Source organism: Dama dama, chromosome 17, assembly GCF_033118175.1.
Source record: "Dama dama isolate Ldn47 chromosome 17, ASM3311817v1, whole genome shotgun sequence".
Classification (NCBI taxonomy): domain Eukaryota; kingdom Metazoa; phylum Chordata; class Mammalia; order Artiodactyla; family Cervidae; genus Dama; species Dama dama.
Genome location: NC_083697.1, coordinates 7,913,511 through 7,938,975, shown reverse-complemented (window position 1 = coordinate 7,938,975; position 25,465 = coordinate 7,913,511). Strand labels below are relative to the sequence as shown.

The following is a 25,465-nucleotide window of genomic DNA, read 5'->3' as shown; positions in this document are numbered from 1 at the left end:
CCAAGGATTTACAACTAGAAAAAACTGTTAATTATATATATCCTAGTCTTTAAAATTCTATTTTAAGTTATTTCTTATTCAAAGATTTGCTGAATCTTAAAGATTCATTTTTACCTGAGATGGAAGAAAAATTCTTAAAGCCCATCACTTCAAGTTTTGGCTTGATTGTTTCTAAGAGGTCTGGAAGCTGAAATAAATATGCACTTTATATATTCAGTTACTTTTTATTAATCAAAGTAAGAGACAATTCTATATGGACCTACAACTCTAGACTGTTATTAATTAATGATAAAACTAAACTCAGAACTTTCAGTAACTTTCATCGCAAGAAAACAAAATTCTTCATTAATGCTTTCAGTAGAAAATAATTCAACAACATGGAAAATCGTATTTTCATGGCTATTAACACTATTCTGTAGCTCCCCTCAATATCAAAAAAACCTTATGATAAAGACCATGTTTTTGCTCAACACATACAGTATTTGTCCAAGCACCACAAAACACTTAAATCTGAAAAAAGCAGAATTATGTATCACAGCACTTAAACACATTCTGTTCTTAAACAAAGTTCTATTAATGGTAAAAGCAAGAACATGAAACCTACGTGGAGGACACAGGAAGACGTTTTAATAGTTCAGCACTTTTAAAGGATAAGTACTGGGTAAGTAGACTAGAAATAATTAGAATCCAACCCATTAAAGACCATGGCTCCACAGGGTGAGCTGAGCTAATGAGGGCCTGGCTTGCCCTAGCGTGTGGCGTCACTGCTCAGGGGAAGCCGGGGCTCCAGACAGGCACGTTGTAGACAGGCTGCTACCCGAGGAGGAGAGCGTGCCAGTCGGGGGCGGAGGCAACGCCAGAGGGAGGGAAAGGGTGCTCTCTCTCAGGGGCCCTGGGCCCACAGGTCTAAACCCCATGAGGCCAGACAGTGAGAACCCTGAACCCCACACTTAGAATCCTCTGCGACACAGGCTCGCCTGGTCCTGAAGCCTGTCCAGGTCTGTGACCACACAGACAAGCTGAGTGCTGGAAATGGAGATGATGGGCTTTGTTTCAGAAGGGCCACTTGCTTGGTCTTTGCAATTTCCTTGGGTGATAGAAAGATCTTTGCTGCCAGTTACCAAAGGCTTTTTAATATCCTTAGCACTTTCATTAGAGATGGGCCCGAGTAAAAGCTGAAAAAGGATTTCAGTGATAAAATGTTTCCACCTGCAAGATACATGAGCATGTAACTCAACACAAAATGCCAGCTGTCCACAAAGTATTAAGTCAAAGTTAACTCAAGAAAGGAGACCACATCCTGTCTCTCCAGGTAGGTGTGAAAATCAGAAACAGGACAAACTTTGATCCTGGGTGCATTTCCCCTCCTTGACTTAAGTAACAGTCAGAAAGAAAGCAAGAGGTCCCAAAACTAAAGGAAAATTAAGATCCGGAACATCATAGGTTTTAAAAAGTTAATTAACTGCTTAAGGTAAACAATTTACTGTATTTACTTAATAAATTATTATCATAAGGGTAAAAAATAAAAGTCTCAACCTCAACTATGCTTCCAATCATACAAACGACAAAAGTGTTCTCTGCATAATGGACTGCTACAAGAGAAAAACCCTAAGAGAAGAGCACTTGCATCGAGAAAAGAATGGAAATATTCTAGGTGTAAGAATAATCACTGGCTGGCATCTTGCTGGGGATGATAAAGCAAGCCCAGGCCTCAGAGAATCACATCAAGTCCACGGTGTCCCAGGAACTGCACAATCTTCATGAACAGTTTCATAGGGCAGGGTGCTCTACTGAGACTCCTCTGAGTAGAGGGAGGCAAAGGAGGAAGAGGAGAGGAACTTGGATGGAGCACCATTATCTGGTGGGCACCTTCATTATCAGTTTGCTGGGCAAGAAATCTCTTTACTCCTCACCTCACAACAAGCACCTGTAGAAGCTGTGTTCCTATTTTACAGATGAAGAGTCTGTAAAGATTCAGCCAATTTCCCTAAGCTCACAAAATTAAAGAGCAGCAGCGCCGAGGTCTGACTTTGACTTGAAGCTGTGCTTTTTCCACTGAAACACTCTCCTCCAGTTGACAGTGTGCTTCCGTGTCCATGGATGACGGCTTCTCCATGTCATCTTTCCTACACTTCTGCTCATGCTCCCTTATACTCATCACCTTGCACTGGCCGGGGTGTGTGTCTATCACTGAGCTGTCTGTGCAGCAGACCTGGTAGGGCCGGGTGCTCAGCACTGGACCACTATGGCTTTATGCACAAAAACTAGTCAGTCATCATAGGCATGTGAATACCTAATACAGCCAAGCTGAAAAGGGTTTCTGAAACGAAGGGAAGGTTAATCAATTTTACTACCTTCTAATCTCAGCCATTTGTTGTTTTTCAATTTCCAAATATTAAGGAAAAATATGCATATTTTTATCATCTTCATTAAAATGATCATCTGTTTTATGGTGTCTCTGTATTGGAGGCACCATCCAAAGATTCTGCTTTTCCTAAGGGAAAATGAGGTCAATGTGGTGCTTTTCAAAAAGACAAAGCAATGAATATGTGACATCTGATGCCCCTAAAGGTCACATAAACAAGAATGAAAAGGAAATCCAGTGAAAAGGATAGAAACTTGGGAAGTTGGGCTATAGCCCTTGCATCAACCTCTCATGACCACGTGGGCTTTAAAAATCTTGGCACGTTTAACTTAACCTATCTTTAATTCATTTCAGTCTTGATCAGGGATGAGCACCAGCCAGCCCTCACCTCCTTGACAAATATGGAGTACCGTGCCAGATCTGCAGCGTCAGTCTCCACAGTCTCCACAGTCTCCAGCAGCAGCAAGAACATCTTGTCAGACCAGCACCTCTGAAGGCTGCTCCATGTCCTATGAGGAGCCAAAAGGCGATGCGAGCTCCCAGCTAGAGGTAAAAACACGCAGTTAAGGAGTCGCAGCAGAAGGGCTAATGGCTAAAATTTTCAATGGACAAACCAAGAGTGAAGCCAATGACACTCTGAAGAATCTTATGAGGTCAGCGAAGCTTTAGGGAGGGGGCGGGGACAGCCAAGAGGCCTGTAACGCTGTTTTCTAATTTTACATGACTCCTTCTCCCAGGTATTTGAAACATATTAAACATATATAACAATCAGAAATAATCAGTTAACAGGTACTTTATAATAAAGCAACAAATGCAAATTGGAGTGACAGTCACTTGCAAGGGTTTAATCTTTGGTTTTGAATTTGTCCTGTCTTCTCTTCCACTCCTGAATATGCTATTTAAATATAGGAAGTCAATTACACACAGCTACTTTTGCAAAGACAGCTGAAAATGAACTTTTGAGGCTGAAAGAGTGCAGTTTAGATGGAACTTGGCCGCACAGTGGAGTGGGGCTTTGTGGCTACAGGAACAGCCACCTGGGTGAGCAGACACCAGGGACGCCTAAAGCATGACTAGATGCAAACACGTCTGGAAAGCATAGGCTGACCCCAGCCACCCGCCCACTGTCCCAGGACTGGGCCAAGGGCTCTGGAGGCCCGAGGCAGCAGTCCGAGCTGAGTCATCCTCTGGAGGGAAGGGACATTCTGATCCTTTCTCTCAGCTTGAGAGGGAAGTGGAGGGTAGCCACAAGGCTACAAAAAAAGGCAGTCACTTAAGCACAGCAGGGGTTATATCCCCTTGACACATTATATTCAGAAGCGAAAATGTGGTCTCCTTCCTGTGTTCTTAAAGCATCCTTTACATCGTCTCTTTACAGCTGGAAGCTTTAGAAACCTTTTTTTAAAAAAAGAACTTAAACTATATCTTCAGGGTCTAACTTACTTCCCTGGTGGCTCTGACGGTAAATCATCTGCATGCAATGCAGGAGACCTGGGTTTGATCCCTGGGTCAGGAACGGCTACCCACTCCAGTAATCTTGCTTGGAGAATTTCATGGACAGAGGAGCCTGGTAGGCTACAATCCATGGGGTTGCAAAGAGTTGGACACGACTGAGCAAGTAACACTACTGGAAGACAGCAAAAGGTCAAAGTGCTCCCAGGGCGCTAAGGCCACCAAGAAGACTTGGTGAAAGGAATTAGCCCGCTTAACGATAGCCTCTGTCACTTTGAGGATGTTACCTGGTGCGTCTTCCAGGACATCTGTTAAGTGCTGCTTCTAAGGATCCCGCTATTTCTCTAAATCTGAGAGAAAAAACACGAGTGTAAATGGCTGTTTTCTCTGCTTCAGGTGCCTCTCCCTGCAACCTCCCCCTCCCCAGGCAATAGGACCATTCTCCTGCTTGCTCGTAGGGCCAGTGCCTCAGAGATGCCCCAGCAGCCCTGATGCCTAGCCTCCAGATTTTTTTTTCTTACTGAGCAGGAAATAAACTTATCTGAATTACTTGACCAGGAAGCCATTTCTGGCAAGTCCCACCACCTATAATCAGGTAATCACTTCAGGGCCATAAGACTGGTTTTTCCAGTCCTCTTAGCTCCACACTATCAGAAGAAAGCAAATGTCCTTCAAACTAAGAAATGCAGAAGCTATATTCTGTGAGACATACCACTGAAAGTAGGCAAATAAACTAGAACAAGTCTCTGCCTGGCGCTCATCAAATGTCTGTTGCCTGTCTCTCATGCTGCTATTGGTAACTGCATGCCCACCTTGAGGCTCTCAGGATCTGCTTTCTGGATGGGTTTTCTGTTTTCTCTGCTGGGCCATTTGTCATTTTGTACCATCTTCTCAAAGACTTCTGTTTTAATATCTGATGTGGACACATTTTTATGACTGTGAAATGAAACTGTGTGTGTATTTATTTCCTTTATTAGCTGCCTATGTAGCATCCTCCTTCCCACCTATATAACCCTTCCATGTTCATATATTCTTTACTATACATTCTTCTGTCACCGACTAGTTCCCTTGCTACCAATAAATTCTGACACATACTTAACATCAGTTTACCTAATCCATAATCTTGGTTTTTTGGATAGCACTTATATGCTTTTTAAAAGCAGTTCAGAGACTGATTTTCAGGAAACTGGAGAGTAAACGCAGCAGCACTTCATAGAAAGAGCAGCAGCCCTGCCCTCAAAGGCACGAGTGGCTGAGAGCAGAGGACTCTGGCCCACCCTGCCTGCTGGAGCTGGCCGCTCCCCACAGCTTCCCTGTGCCACATGCAGGAAAGAACTCAGCGACTGCCCCGTGAAGGCTGCGGAAGGCGAGTCTCTCCAAGCACAGAGGGAACAAGTGGCAGAAGAGCAGTGGAGGAAGAGAAGGGAGCACTGGAGAACCGCAAAGAAGGCGGTGCTCCTGAGCACACTGGGGAGGAGAGGGCAGGGGCCGCCCTGCAGTGAAGAGAGCAGACCAGCTCTGCATTCCCCACAGACCCCGAATCCCACCGTTTGCCCACATCTGTTAACACAAGAAACACAGGAAGGAAGCTTCAGCACAGAAAAGGCCTGACACCAACACAGCATTGTTCAGAACACGGAGAACCAGAAGCCACCTTCACAGCCCCAAGGAAGGGAAGGTTTCCGTAACATGCCGCACAGTTCCTACTGAATGCAGCATGAAGAGAGGTCAGCTGGAGGTTCTGCGGCCATCAGAGGAACAGGTATAACTCAGTGTAAGTAAGGACACAGGATAAAACTGTACGTATGCCACAACAATCTGAAAACCATACAAATGAGAAAGTGCAAGACACAAATGCAGCAGACCCCTAACATTAATGCCTTTTAAACAGACGTGCACATGACGTGTGACCAGGTGTGAGATCCCTAAGACTAAAACTGTCTATGTCGTGTGACCCAGCTGTCCCCTCTCCCTACCCTCCAGGAGTCCAGCACCAGCCCCTCAAGTAGCTTTGCTGGCCAGTAACTTCCAGGATTGAGGTGTTAGGTTGTACTTCTTCTTAGAAGATAAACAAAGTGAGATGTTACTTTGGTGAAATTTGAAAAGTTATGCTGTAGTTTTCACAGGTATATGGGATGCCATTCTACTCTTGATAGAGGATTTGCAACAAAGGCAACCCCAAATACAAACACTCCTAAACTCTTCCATTTGGGTATGGGGATGATCTGGAGACACACACCCCCTCCCCCACGCACGGCTCTACTGACGCATGGACACAACTTGAGGAGGGTGGAGGGGAAGGAAGGCGCATCAGTACCACACAGACTCCACACTGTAAAGCAGCTACACCATGCTAAGCATGTGCTGAATGGAGCAGACAGAGAACACACGTGACCATCCTGGGAGCATACACCATTCTAGCAAAAGCTCAATCAAAAAAGACACACCACTGCCTGTGGCACTTAGGGCGCTCACACCCAGCTTCCAGGCAGCCACTGATTTACCACCATTTGAGACTGTTGGGGGCCCATGTGCATTTAATCTCTTTCTATGAAAACGAATGCCTAACCCTACTTTCCAAAACTCCTGGAAGAACAAATGAAGTGTTGACACAATAGGGGACCAGAGACAGAAGGGGTGCCCGTGTGCTCACAGAATGGAGGTGGTGGGAGGGGTGCCTTTTTTCCTGAAGATGACGGGGATGTCGGCACAGAGTCAGACCTGGGACTATCTGATTGCTACTGAGAGTGCAATATTAGTACCGATATTCCTTCCTAGAAATTTGTTGAAACATTACCACCCAACTGGCGTTTAGGCTTACTTTAAATGACCCTGAAGTGAATCAGATAGCAATACAGCTTTGACACCAGCCATGTCTGCAGAACATTCTGTTATGCCAGAGAATAAATAATCCAACCACTGACAAAAATCAACAGAATGGTGTTCTACAAAGTAGTACCTGAACTTCTTTTTAAGTGGAAGAGCAAATGCACTGAGAACAGGTTCCACATGTCATAACTCAAACGTAACTTTTTTAATTTCATCAATTTTAAATAAAACTATTCACAAAGAAAAGTTAAGCAATTCCTTTGAATGCTTATGACTAAACTCTGGTGAAGATTAAAAATGTCTTTCATGGGACGGGCTGAGTTTCAGCATAGTTTAAGACTCAGTTACCAGCTTTGAGAGAACCTATGAGGAGAAGAGAACGGGCTGAGGCCAGGCTGTGCTACCCTGCAGGGCCCAGAGCTCCAGAAGGCAGAAGGACACGACAGTGCAAGATTCCCAAGTGTGGGGTCTGGGGTCTGGGGAAATGACTAGATAAGAGGCGTCTGGAGGCAGTAAACAGGAGTATGGGCTGTGACGGTTATTAGATATCTAAAGCAATCTAAGCCAAAACGTAGACTACAGGAGACACGGAAAGTTTAAATTTTATTTCTCTACTGCACTCTTAAACTATAAAATGATGCTTCACCATTTTAAAATTTTCTCACAAACCAAAAGGGCTTCTTGCCCTGGCTACATCTTGATCATCACATAATGATTACGTCCCATGCAGTTCATGAGTATCTCAGACAAACAGATCCTTAATTTCTTACCTACATTATAATATAACCTTGAAAAATTAAAGCTCCATATTGTATGTAAAAGAGCACCATACTAACGGTCTGACAGCTTAGATTTCATCATCAAAAGATGATTATATACATTCTAAATCATGGCAAGTAATTACAAGTCAAGGGATTTAATGTATTTCCCTCTCTGTAATTATTCCTCAGACCTCCAGGGAAGGACTGCATCATAATTAAGGAAAGCATCCAGCAATTTAAACAAAAAGCTTGCAAGTCTTTAAAAACCATTCTAATTAAAATGCTCGAGTTAACATCATTCTATGGAGGAACTTACTGTGATCTCACTCAAGAGAATCTGCAAAAATGGCTGTATTATCATCTCTTTTTCTAGGGGAACATACATTGTTAAGAATTTATCCTAAATTGCCCCCAAATTGTCTACAAGACCACTTACTGACACTGGTGATATCATTATGCTATCTGGAAGGAAAGTGTCACCATTTTCCAGAACACTCACCAAGATTACAAAGGAAGCCAAAAGAATAACTACAATTCTTATAAATCGATGGATGGAATCAGCTACAAAGAATATTTCAAGAAAGAATACTTTTCCTGATTCCCTCTGAGGATAAAAATGTTACAGGTGTGCAAAACTACAGATGAAGGATAGGTCTGCTATTTGAAGCAAGTGATGTAAGAGGAAAATGGAGAGGAAGAGCTGCTAGGTGACCAGCTCTCTCTGTCTCTTCATGGTGAATGAAGGCATAGCACCTGGGAATGAAGCTGGGCCTGGTCTAGCTCCCTTGGAGTCCAGCGTTCTCAGCTTGCTAATGACAAGAAAGTAAAACTTAATCCTTTTGTCACACAGGGCAGAACTTTGGCAATCATGATACTTCTTGTGCATTTCTGCTCTAAATTGTTTCCCAAGGAATAATATGATGGTCTTCAAGAAGGGGCTGTGAGATGGAGTTCAGTCCATCTGAACTGGTGTTTAAATTCTATTTCAGAAGGGTGGAGGTGATGGGAATAAATTACTGACCTTATTTGAAAATAAACAGGCAAGTTCCATTTATTATTGAAGCTGTGATAGGCAGGATGTGCTCGTAATCTTTTTACACTGGCCTGTGATCCACACTGCCATTCAAATGTTCTTACAAAATCCATACTTATGGTATATTTCTAAAATAAGAACAAACAGGTGGAATTTTCATTTTAAGGAAACTAACCAGAATCGGGATCATATACTGAAAAATGGAAATCAAGATAAAGATCAACACAGAGAATCACAGGTTTAAGATCTCATTAGGCCCTTACAGGATCTTCCTCTGAAGATCCCCACACTGAGTAATGCCCAAAGTGGTTCTATGACTTGCTCAAGGTCTTAGGTGGCAAGCCCATCAAGAGACCCAGGTATTCTAAGTCCAGTGGTCTTTAAGTGACAGCTCTCACTCATCTTCTAGGGCACCCCTAACTGTCCACTGGAACCACGAGAGATCACAGATTAAGTGGTATAATTTTCACTGCCTTTCGAGAAGAAGTAGAAAATTTAAAGAAAGGGAAGAAAGGAGGGAAGAAAAGGAAAGCAATTACTCAAACCTTGTGAGTAATTACATCATTTTTATAGATGGGACAGCATGAAGACTGACAAGGGGAATCTAGCAACCTTACTAAGAGCAGCAGGTAACACTTACTGAACATATATCATCTGGACACAGTGTTTACTATTGTGCTATTTAATTTAACCCAGAAAACTACACTACTAGGTTAACTGCTTTTATTATCATCTCCCGTAGAGATGACACTTCCTCTTCTGCTCAGGCTCAGAGAGAACTGACTCAGAAACAAAGCAAGGAAATAGAGGAACCGGAAGCCCAGTCAGTCAGCAGTGCACACCTGCAGCTGCACGTCCTTTGGCAAGGGCTCTCAGTGCCCAGGCTCTGGGGAGAACACTGCAGGATTTCCCACGGACTTCTCACTGAAGAGAAGCTCCATTCTGGGTCACCAAACCAATCACCTAAATACGATGTCTGTGATTACATGGGAATTGTAGTACAGTAAACACCATATAGTGTTAAATTCCTTTCAGCTGGTTTGGAGCTGCTGCTGCTAAGTCGCTTCAGGCATGTCCGACTCTGTGCGACCCCACAGACGGCAGCCCAGCAGGCTCCCCCGTCCCTGGGATTCTCCAGGCGAGAACTGGAGTGGGTTGCCATTTCCTTTCCCAGTGCATGAAAGTGAAAAGTGAAAGCGAACTCGCTCAGTCGCATCCGACTCTTAGCTACACTTACTGAATTCCCTAAGTGTGGTCTAGATGTGAGGAGCTGAGAGAAAGAAAAGTATTACTCATCCCTTTTGGGATAAAACTACACCCCTGCACATAATGGATGTTAAAGGAATGCAAAAATACTTCTCTCTTCTCAAAAGTAAGTCCCATTAACACTGAAAACTGAAAGCATTTCTTGCAAGAAATGTAACCACAACCATTAAGTATTGGTTTAGAATTCTAAAGTCAACATTTCATCAGAAAGCTTCATTTCTGAGCTGAAAAATCTCCTGAGCCTAACATGATCAATATGATTCTCTAAAGAGGGATGTAAAGAGTCTAAATTGCTAATGCTTAAGACCATTACTTCGTTCTGCTTATGGTATCTATTTTTAAAAGCCCTACTTTATTTATTTATTTACAAAGATCTATTTTATAAAGTCACAAAACTCAGTGTCAACAAGTTTCAACAACTTGTTGAAAATCATATTACTTAATTATATGGTTCAACATACTGTAACAAGGGCCAAGAGAACAGATAAGTGGTATTTCTGGGATAGTAAAGTTCCAAATTTGCTGTCTTACCTGTTGTGAAGTTATTAGGCCCAGGCTCACCACACTCAACTTTTGCCTCTCTGCTGCTACTGCTAAGTCACTTCAGTCGTGTCCGACTCTGTGCGACCCCATCCCTGGGATTCTCCAGGCAAGAACACTGGAGTGGGTTGCCATTTCCTTCTTCAATGCATAAAAGTGAAAAGTGAAAGTGAAGTCGCTCAGTCATGTCCAACTCTTTGCGACCCCATGGACTGCAGTCCACCAGGCTCCTCCGTCCATGGGATTTTCCAGGCAAGAGCACTGGAGTGGGGTGCCATTGCCTTCTCCGTGTGCCTCTCTACACTTTATAAATTAGTAAGCAAAGCGACCAAGCACAATTAGAAAAAGAGGCAAATAGAGCTTCTAGAAATGAAAATAATGATAAATTTGAAACAGGTGAAAAGGAATTTAGACACAACTGAAGAAGGAATTCTTGAACTAGAAGAAAAGTCCCAAGAAATTACTCAGAATGTAGCACAAAGAGATGAAAAATAAAAAAAGTAAATTCAGGAAACATGAAAGATAAAGTGAGGATAATTAATTAAGAGTTCTAAAAGCAAATAATAAAGGAATTAGACAGAATCACAATTGAGTTAATGAATAAAAATAATACAGAAATGATTTAAAAAAACCACCAATCCTCAGATTCAGAAAACCCAACAAATCTTGAATTCAGCAAATAAAAAGAAGTCCACACTAGATATATCACAATGAAATAGCACACCAAAGTCACTGGGAAAATTTTAAAAGGAGCCAGGGGAAAAAGCCATTATAACTACCAAGCAACAGTAGCAACAACTACTTTCAAGTGACAAAGTTCAAAGTGCACAGAATTCTACTTCCAGCAAAACTACCTTTCAAACATAAAAGGTATAAAGTTATTTTCAAACAAATATTGACTGAGGGTTTATCATAAAAAAGTGAAATTTATTATCAACAGAAATTCATAACAGATGAATTTTTGGAGGAAGGAAAATGATCTAAGAGAAAAGGTATAGCATCCAAGAAGGAACAATAAGCAAAGGAAATGATAAAATGTGGAATATTTTTGAGAGGAGGAGGACAGCCATGTTAAAGCAATAAAAATAATGCCCAATTGGGGGGCATAAAAAAGTCAAAATAGAAATAAGACCCTGGTAACTAATATATACTATGGAATGGCATGATTGGCATCTAAGATCCTTGTGCTGTGTGGGAGGCTGAAGAACACCAGTAACTTTAAATTCTGTTAAGTAAACACTAAGGTTACTTAATACACACATAAACAGAGGGCAGAACTTCCAAATTAGTAGAGTGGTAAAAGAGAATAAATGAGAAAAACAAATTCCCAAAAGTGCACAATATAAAGAAGGTGGGAAAGAAAAAAAGAGAGAGAGAGAAAGGAAAAGAAGGAAGAAAAATGGGACAAATAGGAAGAACTAAAAAAACCGCAAATGTATCAATCACTATGATCATTGTAAAATTTAATAAATTACCTAATTATAAGACAAAGATTGTCATATTGAATAAAAAAATAAAAAACAAAAATCAAAATCCAGAGCAGGAACAGGAGGAGAGGCACCAAGAGGCTGAGCAACAGGGAACTGAGCAGGCGAGCGGGGTGCAGACTCAGGCCCTTTGGCCTAGAGTCTTCATTCTTCTCCAGGACACTACATAAAATCTTTAAAAAATGGAAAATTAACATATGGGTTTACTTTTGATATATCAACCACGAAGTCCTTTAAATAAAAAACATGATTTTTTTTTAAAAAAAGAAATATCAAGGCCTCCTAATCTTTCAAATTATATAGGACATTTTTATACTACATTAATAATTATAATATTAGTTATATAATATATACTACAATCCAATTACTACTTCTTGTTTTCCTTCAAAGCGATATAGCAGAGATCTGCAAACTTAATTTTTCATCGAAAACAACTGTAAAGAGATTTGTTTTCACCGGTCCTTAAGATCTTTTTTAAAACTTAGATAAAAACATCCATATCTAGTCATAATTGCTTCTCAACTGAATTCTACCTTACATTCTAAAAAATATTCTTAGTCCCCAAAGTATCAGAGACTATGACTTGAATAAAATAATGTGTGCATTTTTAAGGTAAATGCTGGCTCTGCAACTCAGATTGTGATTTTCAATAAACCACAGAACCAAGACTGTGCAAAAAAGACATGACTATCTCAGGTTAACAACTGCAAGAATCAAGACAACAGAGGGAAAGGTACCTAGTAAAATCCATCAGGATTCCCAGGATTAAAAAGCAAGGGTAATTTTTCTTCTAATCCTCGTACTATTTCTGGCCAGGCAGAATTCACCAAAAAGTCATAGCCAGGAACAGTATTGCCCTTTTCACTGTAAGATAAGAGAAAAATTTCAGTCAAATACACCAGAAACATCTACTTACAAAAAGCAAAATTCCATTGTGATGTTTTATTAAAATAAAAGTTCCTTAGCCTAAAATTTACTTCAACCTTTTAAAAACAACTATGTTTGTCAATTATTTTGTTTTTAGGCCCAAACTTCTATTTCACTCCTTGATCTCATTCTCACCTAGAACCTGACACATCCTCTGTGTCCTGACTCCTACAATTATCACATAGCAGACAGCTGGGGTCAAGGATAATGGACAACTACGCCGACTTGCTGCGGCAGTTGTCTCCCCTAAAATGGGCTACCATGTTTATACACCATCTTGAAAAAGCAGCAATCTAATACCACAAGAAAAACAATCTTTGTATTCAACCTTAACACCACTCAACTCTAAAACACTGTAAATCGCACTAATTTACCAATTACTAACAGCTTTGTGACTCAGCTATCTCTGATTACCTTCAGGTCTAATGTTCTATGACTATTTCATGTAAAATCTGGGTTACAAATCTTAATACAAAAAAACTGATAACATTCATGGTTTTCATATGCACATGCTTTATTTTGCATTGTAAGCAAAAAGGCCAAATTCTGAGTTTCTAATTCCACACACTTAGGTGAGAGAGAACACCGAGATAAAATCAAGCTCTCAGGAGCCACAGAACCTGAGTTCAAATCAGGTCATTTAACTTCTCTGTGTTTTGGTTTCCTCATCTTTAAAATCATAGGATCATTATATGGAATAAGATTGGTAAAGCATTTAGGATGGTGTATGGTTTGTAAAGCATTTAGCATTTACTAACATATAGTAAGTGCTATGTTAATAGTGTTAAATACACAGGACATAAATAAAAAAGGTAGGTTCCTTAAGTTTCTCTCTACTTAAAAATCTGTAAATATCTTTAGGCAACAGCATCTCACTGACCTACTCACTTTGCTGCATTGTTAACATGCTCTATATTAAGGTAATTTTTTTTTATATTCGATGAGGGAAAGGAGATGCCTATATCCCACATACCCAATTCCACGTATCATATCATATACTTTTAATCCCAGTGAGAACTAGCTCTAATAAGGTATAGGAAGAGAGAACAAAATTGAAGATTTTAGAATACAAATGCACACAATATGAGCAAATGAATGACAAGATCACCTCATTTCCAAACTAAATATACAATTAAAGCCTCAAAAGGAAAATTTAACTCTGCAAGATCAACAGTTAGAAAAGCTAATTTATGTCCTCTGGAAAATAACTCCTGAACATCACTGGTGTTGCTAGGTATACAGAGCACCCAAAGGCAGATGCTGAGCAAGGGAGGGTCCAGGGCAACAAGATGATGTGGCGTGAAGCAAAGGCAGATGACCTACCAAGGTACAGTCTAGATACTCAAATTTCTGAGCTTTCTACATGAGTTCTGCCACCCTGAAAACTGTGGAAAAGAACAAACATGTGAGGCATAAAACTTGACATTTCAGGACCAAGACTAGGCTTGTCAAATCTAATGATTGGTTGTTTCGTTACTGTGGCCTCTTTAATTTCACATGTTGACTTCTATTAAATTCTTACCCCAAATCCAAATCCAACTAAATCTTCATGATTATGACACAAAAGTGGCAAAACAAAGCTTCATCTGAAATCATCTAGTGGAAACAGAGAGGGTACTTCCCAGTCAATCAGGACATTTATTCCCCAGGTTTCTCTTTTCAAAAAAAAAAATAAATAAATAAAAAATTTCAAGGCTAAAAATAATTTTCATTCCATGAAGAAAGGGACTTGATTTGCCTTTCTAGTGCTGCAAATTGACTGAGTCTTCTATTTCGCAAACATTGGATAGTTGCTGTCTTAAGACACTGTGCCAGGGGTGGGGGGTAAGGGCTGTGCAGGATGGGAGCAAGCTGTTAAGATGGAAACTAGTCCTCAACAGAAGTGAGAGCAACACGCAATCGCCCGCAGAGAAAAGGATGAAAGCCAGACTTCAGGATGGAAGGTGGGAGGTCTCTCGAAGGAAGTGGCATCTGCATTGGGGCTTCACACGGGATGACAGATCAACAAAAAGAAAGGGAAAGGCAGAGGACTCTGAGGAAAAACACAGACCCGCCAAATGTGTGCTGGGGACCAGCGGAGCAAGGGAAGCCCACAGAGTGCCACACACAAGGACCACTGAGGCCGGAGTGCACAGGGCCTCGTACTCCGCATCAAGACGCCTCGACTTTCCTCCACACGCAACAAGAAGCCACTAAAGACTTAGGAAGAAGGCAGTGCCTACGTATCAGAATTGTGGGTCAATGTGACAGCCGAAGGGCAGAGGGGAAGGGCGAGAAGGGAGAGGGTGGAGGCAGGGAGAGGAGGTGGGCAGATCCTGTTATTCTGGATAAAACTATGACAAAGGCCCGGATCAGGCCAGTGGTGATGGTGAAAGGCAGCCAGGTATTTATGAAATAAAGCAAAAAGTATGGAAATCAGGCAAGAGGAGGGAAAACTGAAGATGACTTTAACCACAATTAATATAAAACTTGTTGAATTACACTGAATTCTTATTTATAAACAGACTACAACATTAGACTAATGGAAGGAAACCAACTTTTATTTCACATGTAATTGAGGAAAAAGTACACAAAAGGGGAAAGTATGGGTTGTGAATTCACAAAGATGTACCCTTTACCTCTGCCCTACTCATTACAGTTTCCTTCTGAGGCGATGACCCACACCCACCTCATAGTGCCATGCTAACAATTCACCAGGGGAGCGCATATGAACCCGACCCAAATGAGGCAGCAATAATCAGCAGGCACAAGTTCTAAGTACAGCTGCTTAAACTACCTTGAGATAGCTCCTCTGTGACCTCTCGAAGAAGGCGGCAGTGATGGGGAACGAACTCCAAGAGTTTATCATACATGAGCTGGAGATCACTCAGATGACTATCAACAATCTGCTCTAGAATCACCTAGTAAATAAATAGCATTTTAAAAAAGCATCTCAAAGAGAGCTATGAATTACACACTACAGGAAAAATAGAGAAAACCTTAAAAGTATGCTTCCTCATGCCCCCTCCTCCCCAGCTAACATGTTTTTTAACAGTAACAGCTATACTTAGAACTAGTTTCAGGATTTGGAAGCACAGCTCTGACCCAGGGGAGACACAGGCTGGGTGACAGAGACTGGCCTGAAGCTGGAAAGCCAAGCACATTTGCCTCCTCCCCTCCCGAGACTGAAAACAAAGTAAAATGACAATTTCCCATAACCACAGCCCCTCCTTGTACTGACCTCGGCCTTTTCTTCTACCATAATTTAGATCAGGGGAAGGTGTGAGACAGAGAAAGATGGAAATATATATTTTATTTTACTTTATTATTTTATTTTTTGTGTTAAGGTTGAGAGTCAAGAGGTTAATGACAAGCATATGAATTAAAAAAAAATTAAAATGTGGCCTTGGTTTATTTAATATGCCACTGAAACATCAAATGTTTCTCTCATTTAGCACATTAGGTTCAGTTCAATGAAAAACAAAGGCATAAGTTAGTAACGATTTTCACTTACTGAGACAGAAATAATGTAGGTAATTTGTCTTTTTCATTCTTATCAAGTTAGGTAAGAAATATAACAGGATAGGAAGAGAGGAAACTGACAGATCATTTACTTTTAGTAACTCTAATAACAGCTGAAAGGATTACTGAAGTTAATCCTTACATTTCATTTTTATCAATGGGATTCCATGTCCCCCATTTATAAATGGGAGGCTTTCATCCCAAAGTCATGGTGAACAGGGCTTTGTACTTACTGGACAGGAAGAGCATCCACACCGACAGAGGACTGAAGACAGTCTGCAAACACTGAGGATGGGCTTGCGACTTTTATCAGTTTGAACCAGATGAAGCTGCTGCTTTTGTCTGTCAGAAAACGTTGAGTATTGGCAACTTCATATGGTACAGTCTATATCCTGGCTGCTCAAAGGCAGAATATGCTTACTTTCCGAAGTGCAACTGCATCCTTGGAGATGAAGCACACTGGGTAGTCAAGTTCTGGACTTAGGGTATTACGCTGCTAATTTGCCTATGAAAGTCCTGCATCAGTGACTATTTCCTCCCTCCCACCTTCCTGGCTAAGAGACTCCTCAGTATTCAAGACTTAGGCCACATCTCTGTGAAGACAACCTTCAGCACAGATTTTCCATGGTCAGGGTTTCAGCAGGCTCCCTCACCAGGAACTTACACTGCAGTTTTGGTATCTGCTTACTTGTTCCATTTTACCCACTAGACCGATAGCTAAAAATTCATTTTAAGAATTTAGTGGCAAATAATTCACATACCATAAAACTGACCTAAAAATGTTTTGATACATTCCTTCTCTCTAGGCAAGACCCTCCTCCCACTAAATTAACATGATCCCTGGGCTACAGCATTACTAAAAAACACTTGAGAAGGTGCCTGACTCCTGCATGCTGGTTGTCACCACCAGGGACCAACCTTTTCTTCCAACTGATGGTACTACAGTAACTGAGAATCTTTACAATCTTTACAGAAAGGCCTCTAAACTACCCCTTACACCCAGTAAAGCATCCAAGACAGAGCAGATGCTCTGTGAACATCTGCTGAATGAAGGCCTTATTCAACAGTACCCAAACCTCATCTACGTATGGTTTCACGAGGACTTGACCAACTAACACCTCTGCATCCCGAGTCTTGTCAATTGTGGCCTAAGTCCGTAAGCAGTGCCAAATAATATCCACACTGCAAGTCTGAAGACCTTCTAATAGGAGGCCTTCCAGTGACTGTTGTAACATGGCTGTAATACCAGCTATACGCTGCAAGAAAGACAGGTTAAAACGCTTCAGCTGTAATCATCTGTAAAGATCCAAACACACATGTAACAAATTTCTTATTCCAACAGAAGACATGTAAAATTAAATATTAACATTTTCTGGAGAGGAATAATGAATCTCTCCTCCTCCTCACATCTCTTTGTAAGTTAATCTTTGCTGTATCAAAGGAGGATTTAGATATCACTTCAGAATGAGGTTCTTTTAAGCTACAGAGTAAATCTGACAAACATCATGATTCTAAAGTCCAGTCAGGAGTTTTGGATAAATTAAATCTGACTAAATCATATAGTGTGTCAAGTTACATGAAATTTAGAATTAATTTTACCCTTATAATTCAGAGAACATGCCTGTGTCTTTACACAAAATCTATAATATGCGACACTTAGGAGGCAGGGGCCAAAAAACAAAAACTGAAAGAGAAAATTCAAAGCTAGTTTCAAAATCCTGCAGATCAACAACTGTCAGAACAATACAGGCATCCCTTGGCGATACTGCAGGTATGGTTCTAGGCCACCACAATAAATTGACTACTAGCACAATAAAGCCAGTTATGGGGGTTTCTTGGATTCTCAGCAGATATAAAGGGTATGTTTATCCTGTACTACATACAGTATATTGAGTTTGCAAAAGCATTATGTGTAATAAAAACAAGATATAGACTTTAATTACTTTAATTAAAACATGCTTTATTGTTAAAAAATGCAACCATCATGTGAACCTTCAGTAAGCTATCATCATTTTGCTGGTAGAGGTTTGAAATATTGTGAAAACTACTAGAATGAGATACAGACATAACAGCACTTGAAGTGAGCAAGTGCCGTTAAAAGGGTACTAGCATGGTGATAGGCCTGCTTGATGCAGAGCTGCAATAAACCTTTAATTAAAAAAAAAAAGTGCAATATCTGTGAAACACAATAAATCTAAGGGCAATAAAACAAGGTCTGCCTGTACCAGGTAAAATCAAAATTATTTAGCAAATTCCTAAATACTAAAGTGTGAAAAATCTAAAACAACAGTTACTGGTCTTATTTTGTCCAAAAGAGGCAAGCCTTTGCTTTGAACAGCATGAAACTGTAACTGAGTAAATTATGTGGCAATTCTCTCTAACATTTGTCCAGTCAAAAACAGGCTAGTGGAGACGATTAAAAAGAGTTAATTCCTAAAGGTTTTTAATTTCCAAGAATATATCACATGATCAGCAATCCTGATGCTTTCATTGTGCTTTTCCATAGCCCCCTTGTTATAAGGTAGAAGCTATAGCATCCTTTGTGCCATGAGCTTTTACAGCATGTTCTAGGACAGCGGAAAACTAGAAAAGTTAAGCATAAGCCCCTGACACTGCCAGGCCCCGACCACAGGGTCCAGCCAAGAAGCAAGAGCTGGCCCAGGCCAGTGTGGGTATTTACATCTCCGCCCCCAGCCTATCTCATTCAGGGCCTTCTTCATTGTTAACTTCCCTTCCCTCTCTCTAGCTCTACCTGGTTATTTACATTGCCCTGGTTTTCCCTCCTCTACAACTCAGAGTTGCTGATCTGAATTTTTAAAAAGTCCTCGAAGGTGATTCTGAGCAAGAAACAGCATAATATCTATTACATTAAAGATGGAATATCACAAAGGAACAGTATTATAGAAAAAGACATTGTGATGCATTTCTATCAAAGGAAGAGGAGGAATGGACAAAAACGGAAAGAAAACAGGAAGGCAGGTATGGTGGATGTTGAGTGAGGATAAGCTGGGAGGAGCTGCCAAGGCAGCTGAGGGCAAGAGACTCGGAACGGTTTGAGACAAACAGCCCCCCCTGGATGGGCCAGAAGGGATGACCCATCAAATGGGGTCACAAACAGTCGAACGTGACTGAGCAACTCAACTGAACTGAGGGCCTACTACATGCCAGGTATGGGCTGACGGCACCTCAGTGTCAGACAACCCTGCCAGAGGAGTTCCCGTTAGCCTTCCACTGCCAATGACACCAGGAGTTGAGTTCCATGGCTCAGGCTGCAGAGTGGAATATACAGCACGAATCTGTCCACGGCACCACGGTGCTTCCCATGGTGCTGGTATGAGCTGCTCATTTTCTGAGTCACTCACCTACCTGGCTGATTTAAAATTCAGACTAGAAAGATAAGAAGACAGCTGCAGTATGTAACAAAGAAAATGGTCATCTTTTTCTAATTTCACAAGTTTCTTTTTTTTTTTTTCTTGTTGACAAACGTTAACTAAATGTGCCTATCCTGTCTCTTAATGATGTAATGCTAGGGTAAGATACATAAGTGGCAATACTCTGGCCATTACTCTGGTCTAAATGAATTTAGGAAAGATGAAAGCTATTTCATATCTTGAAGATCAACAAAATTTTGCCAGTGCTTCTATAAGGCAATCCCAAAGATTAAAATTCTTCCAATAAAAGCACACTCCTCTGATTCCCCATGAAGTGATGTATTGGAACTGTGGCCCACAACCATAATGGCTTTATAAGGATGTATTATAAACTTTACCATCTCACACCCTCCACTTTCCACAAGCTACACTCAAAAACACTGAGCCACAGACTTGGCGTTTCTTCTTTTTCAGAAATGAATTTTAACTTATAAAAAAAAAATTAGGCTAGATGTGAAGTATTAATTTATGTAATATTTAGTAAAGAAAATACTAACCTGCTTGCTTCTAGTGCAGATGTTTCTTTAGAATGTTGAGAATTTAAGCTTTTTTCAATTTTCTCAACTGGTCTAATAACCTGTATAAGCCACAACACACATATCTATAAAATAATAATTAAGCAAAGAACAAAGTTATCACAATATTTCATCTCAATCATCTTATTTTCCCATTCTAAATACAGGGAAATACAAAGCAAAAAAGTCAAAATAAGAGTATGTACGGCATTCTATATTTTGAATACTTCGACATAAAACTGAATTCCCAAGAATGCAAATCTTAATTTTAGGTGTCAAGAAGAAGCACATTTTCAATATTCTACTGCAAGTTTATAGTTAAAAAAAGAGAAAACTAGAATTTTGTTTTCTCATTTCCCACACTTTTATTCCTTTCTTTCCCTATCTTAAATGAACCTCTCTGTAGGTATTACATTTATTTTCTTATGACCCTTTTTCATGTTATAACTGTAGCTTCTGATCATCTTTATCCTATTGACATGTATATGACACAATTATATGCTTAAGCATCAGTTCATTAAAGACATTATTATACAACCTTATCAAAGAAGTTGAGCATTATAAAAAAACCCACCCTTAAAAGCACAGAAAGACATAAAGCGCTCATGAAACAAACAGTTCCCAGAACTATACAGTAGTATAGCACCGGGAATTCTATCCAGTGCTCTGGGATGACCTGAATGGGACAGAAACCTAAACACGAGGGGACGTGTGTGTGTGTGACGGGTCCACTCTGCTGTACAGCAGAGACTAAAGCGCTGTAAAGCAACTGGACTCCAGTAAAAATCACTCTAAAAAAAGACAAAATAAAATATGTGGGTAGTTACTGAGCACCCACTGTGCACCGGACACTGATCCAGGCAGGGAGGACAGGAGTGAACAGAACAGGCAGAGTCCCTGCTCTCACAAGGCTGACAGCCTTTCCCAGAAAGGCACTGCATTCTTGAAATCTCTGGACAGAAGCTGATAATCGTCTCAAATTCTAGTCCCCTTATATCCAATAATAATGGACATATATATCATATGTATTATATATTACATTACTACAATATATACAATAATGGATATGTAATAATATATGATAATGTAATATTATATACATTAAAGTCAGAAAATAAAATCAAAACATGAGACTGCTAAAAATTAAAAGTAGTGCATGCAGAGGTACAGTTAAGAAGTGGAAACAAAAGAAGTAAATGTGGCAGAACGAGAGAGCAACACACTAGTTTTTCCACCTGCAGCAGAACACTGGAAGAGCTGGCCTTAGAGGCCTACTTGCTCCCGAATCACTAAAATTTGAATCTCTTCTTTACAAGGGTACTGAGAAATTAGTTTTATGCTTGTTAAACTGTGAAATGCTTCACGGATACCAGTTATTACTGTGTCTTATTCTGGAAAAATTAAGGAATGTTAATTTTGTGTCCATTTGGGTACCTCTAAAATTCTGCTTTATTTCAAATAGTTAACATGACATTATAAGCACAGAAACAGTTTTGGGAGGACAAAAAAAGTTTCATATGGTGAGAAGTTGAGAAGACATGAAGCTTTTAGCTGGCATGTAGCATAAGAAATCTACATTTAAAATTTTTAATGTTATCATTAATAAAGCACAAGAACAATATGCAATATTCTTTGTCTTTTCCCTCCATTAGTTAACTTTACCACACCCTTATTAATAGGACTTTAATCAGCCAAGGAGTGAGAAGACCTGGGTTCTAGCTCTGGCTGAACCCCTCAGGAGCCTGGCTGAATGCTGCTGCTTAAAGAGAAAGGAAGATCCCGCACTCCTCTCTGCAGAGGTACCAAGAGGAGTAAGTACATCACACCACATCCAGGAAAGTGTCGTTAGCTCCAAGGTGCTACCAATAAGCCCGTGTTTAACAGTATGACACTCAAGGATACCTTTTTTCCCCTAATGTCCTCTTATTTAGACATTCGTTCATCTACTGCCCGAATTCCTTCACTGACAGATGACCGAAAACTCTGTAAAAGAATAAAGAAAACGTATTGCAGAAATTGTTTCGTGCCATTATGAAACTTATACATGAAATTCCACGTAACTTAATTATCTTTGGGCCAGTATTATGTAGACATTGACAAAAATACATAATATCAAATACAACTACTGTTGAGGGTATTCATGATTCGAGGGCAAAATACCATATAAAGCCAAGATCACAGAGGATTAACGGCCAAAAGAAAAAATAATATTGGGTTGGCAAAAACTTTTTTACCATAACTTTTTTACCATAAGATGGCTCTAGTAGTGCTTGGCTGTCTTTAATTTCATTAGAAATAATTTTGTAAGACTGTATTGTGACAGCTGTCATATCAGTGTGCATTAAAAAAAGAAAAATCAAGACTACTGAATTTTTGTGTAGTCATTTTAATATTAAAGGAGAAAAAAGGAACATGTTCTGCATATTATGCTTTATTATTTCAAGTAAGGTAAAAATACAACTGAAATGCCAAGTGATATTTGTGCAGTGTATGGAGAAGGTGCTCTACTTGACTGAAGTGTCAAAATGGCTTGCAAAGTTCTGTGCTGGAGACTTTTCACTGGATAGATTTGGCCACGGTTGAAAAGAGCAGTTGAAGTTGACAGCATTCAAATCAAGACCTTAACTGAGAACATGAATGCTATACCATGTAGGAGATGGCCAACATACTCAAAATATCCAGATCGACTGTTGAACACCATTTGCACCAGCTTGGTTATGTGAATCGTTTTGATGTTTGTGTTCCACATAAGTGAAGCGAAAAAAGAACCTTCTTAACCATATTTCCACAGGGAATTCTCTACTTAAACATGACAAAAATGTTTAATTTTTAAAGCAAATCGTGACAGGAGAGAGAAAAGTGGATTGCTGTTGTTGTTCAGTTGCTCAGTTGTCCCCGTGGACTGCAGCACGCCAGGCTTCCCTGTCCTTCACTATCTCCCAGAGTTTGCTCAAACTCATGTCCATTGAGTCAATGATGCCATCCAACCATCCCATCCTCTGTGGATATTGTACAATTAAGTGGAATGGAAGAGCTTGTGGGGCAAGCACCACAATAACACGTAAGGCTGCTCTTCATCCACAAGTGATGCTGTGTATACGGTGGGATTGGAAGGGGATTCTCTATAATAAGCTCCTTCTGGAAAACCAAATGACTAATTCTAACAAGTACTTGCTCCCAATTAGACAAACTGAAGGCAGCACTAGACGAAAAGCATCTGGAATTGGTCAAGAGAAAACGCATAATCTTGCATCAGAATAACTCAAGACCACATTTCTTTGATGACCAGGCAAAAACTGTTACAGCTTGGCTAGGAAGTTCTGATTCATCCACCACAGTCACCAGACATTGCACCTTCAGATTTTCACTTATTTTGGTCTTTACAAAATTCTCTTAATGGAAAAATTTCAATTCCCTGAAGACCATAAAAGACACCTGCAACAGTTCTTTGCTCAAAAATATAAAAAGTTTTGGGAAGATGGAATTATGAAGCTGGCTGAAAAAAATGGCAGAAGGTAGTGGAACAAAACTGTGAATACACTGTTCAATAAAGTTCTTGTTGAAAATGAAAACTGTCTTTTATTTTTACTTAAAAACCAGTGGAACTTGCTGGCCAACCCAATACATATACAATCACCGTCATACATGGTCAGAGTACAGAAAGAACCATCTGAATCAAACACTAGGAAAATCTGGCGCAGGGGATGGAACTCGAGTCTGACTTGGAGAGCCCGTGGAGGCCGACGGTGGAGGAGAGCAGTCACTGGAAGACAGAGGGTGGAAAGGTGCGACTGACAGGGCGCACTCAGGGTTGCAGGGTGCACCCGGGTGCCCGGCAGCCTTCATTTTGGAGAGAAGTAGAAATAAACGGGGGTGGGAGAGATTTAGGAGAATTTTAGACTAGATTCTATCAGGAACTAAACAATCCTTAAGCACTGATACTTCATGATGCCATGTTGTTCTAAGGATCAAAGAGTAAGGAACAGAATGGCCAGGAAAAGGCAGCTCATAGGTGGAGAAACATGTCCAGAAGCTAATAAATTAAACAAATATGGAGAATCGGGCCAAAACAAAGGTAAAATAAATGATTAGAATAAAGTAGACATGGCAACTCACTCCAGTACTCTTGCCTGGAGAATCCCATGGACAGAGAAGCCTGGCAGGCTACAGTCCATGGGGTCGCGAGAGTCAGACATGACTTCGTGACTAAACCGCCACCACCAGACAAATCACAAAAATTTTATAGAAAAGTGAATTAATTCATTCAATAAACATGAAATGTCTACTAACTGTCAGCCAATGAGGATACAATGATGAATTAGATAGAAACAGTCTTATCCCTCAATGATCTTAGAATCTCGGAGAAGCTTCTTGAGTTGAGATTAAAAAGGCAGGTGAGATCTTGGTTGATGAGGAAAAGGGTGGTGATAAAGACAGCCGCAGAGTAAGGGACGGTAGGTGGTGCTGGCAGCTGGCAGTGTAGGACAAGAGCCTGAAGGCATGAGGGCAGTCGAGGAAGTTCAAGCACAGGTGGGCAGAGTGGAGAGAGTTCAGAGACAAGAGTGGAAGGTTAAAAAAGGACGGGGTTCGGGAAATGTCACGGCTACAGGTTGGGAGAAGGAAGAGGAGTCCTGAAAAGGAGGCAGGAAGGCTACGCAGAGGCTGGTGTGGAATCCAGCAGCAGACCAAAAACTTCTTTCTCTTCCATTCCAACAAAAGGCACTTTAATAAGCTTTGTAAAATTCAAACAAGACACGAACTTTCAAACAATCTGCTAGTTCAAGGCACAGCTCACAACTAAACTCATTTTATGAATTTTTTCTCGCCTACCGTCCTCAGGACTTCTCAGCCCTGACGTTCCCATTGTCCTGCATTTCCTACAGCTTTATCCAAGCAGAACCTCTTTACTACATTATCTACTGAGAGCCCTGCATGTGCCAGGTACTGTCTTGAGGCAAGAAGCATAAGGCCACGTGATCTGGCATGGTCCAGTGCTGACACACGCAGAAATGACGGTGCAGTGCTTCACAACGAAGGGAGGATGGAGGGCGAGGTGCCTAGCACAGACCAGAGGGTGAGGGGAGGACAGCGTGGCAGTTTTCTGTTGGAGGTGATACCAAAACTCCCTCTCCACTGTTCACCAGGATGAAGTCCCTGTTCTCATGGCTTAGGGGCAGACAGTTCCATTCCCTAGGGAGAGATGTTCTCAGAGAAACTAGGTATTACATGACATTTATATTACCCTTCAGCTACATCAGGGATTAAATGGCTGGTATAAACTGGTCCATGAATCTAACTACATATAAAATATTGTCTGGAAAAATACTTGTAAAATGACAAATTTTAAAATATAAGTAA

General features: G+C 40.6%; 1 pseudogene; it reads right to left on the bottom strand.

Moving 5' to 3' along the window:
• LOC133071590 (conserved oligomeric Golgi complex subunit 2-like) overlaps positions 1-25,465 on the bottom strand; it is a 43,341-nt pseudogene that overhangs the window by 6,334 nt on the left and 11,542 nt on the right.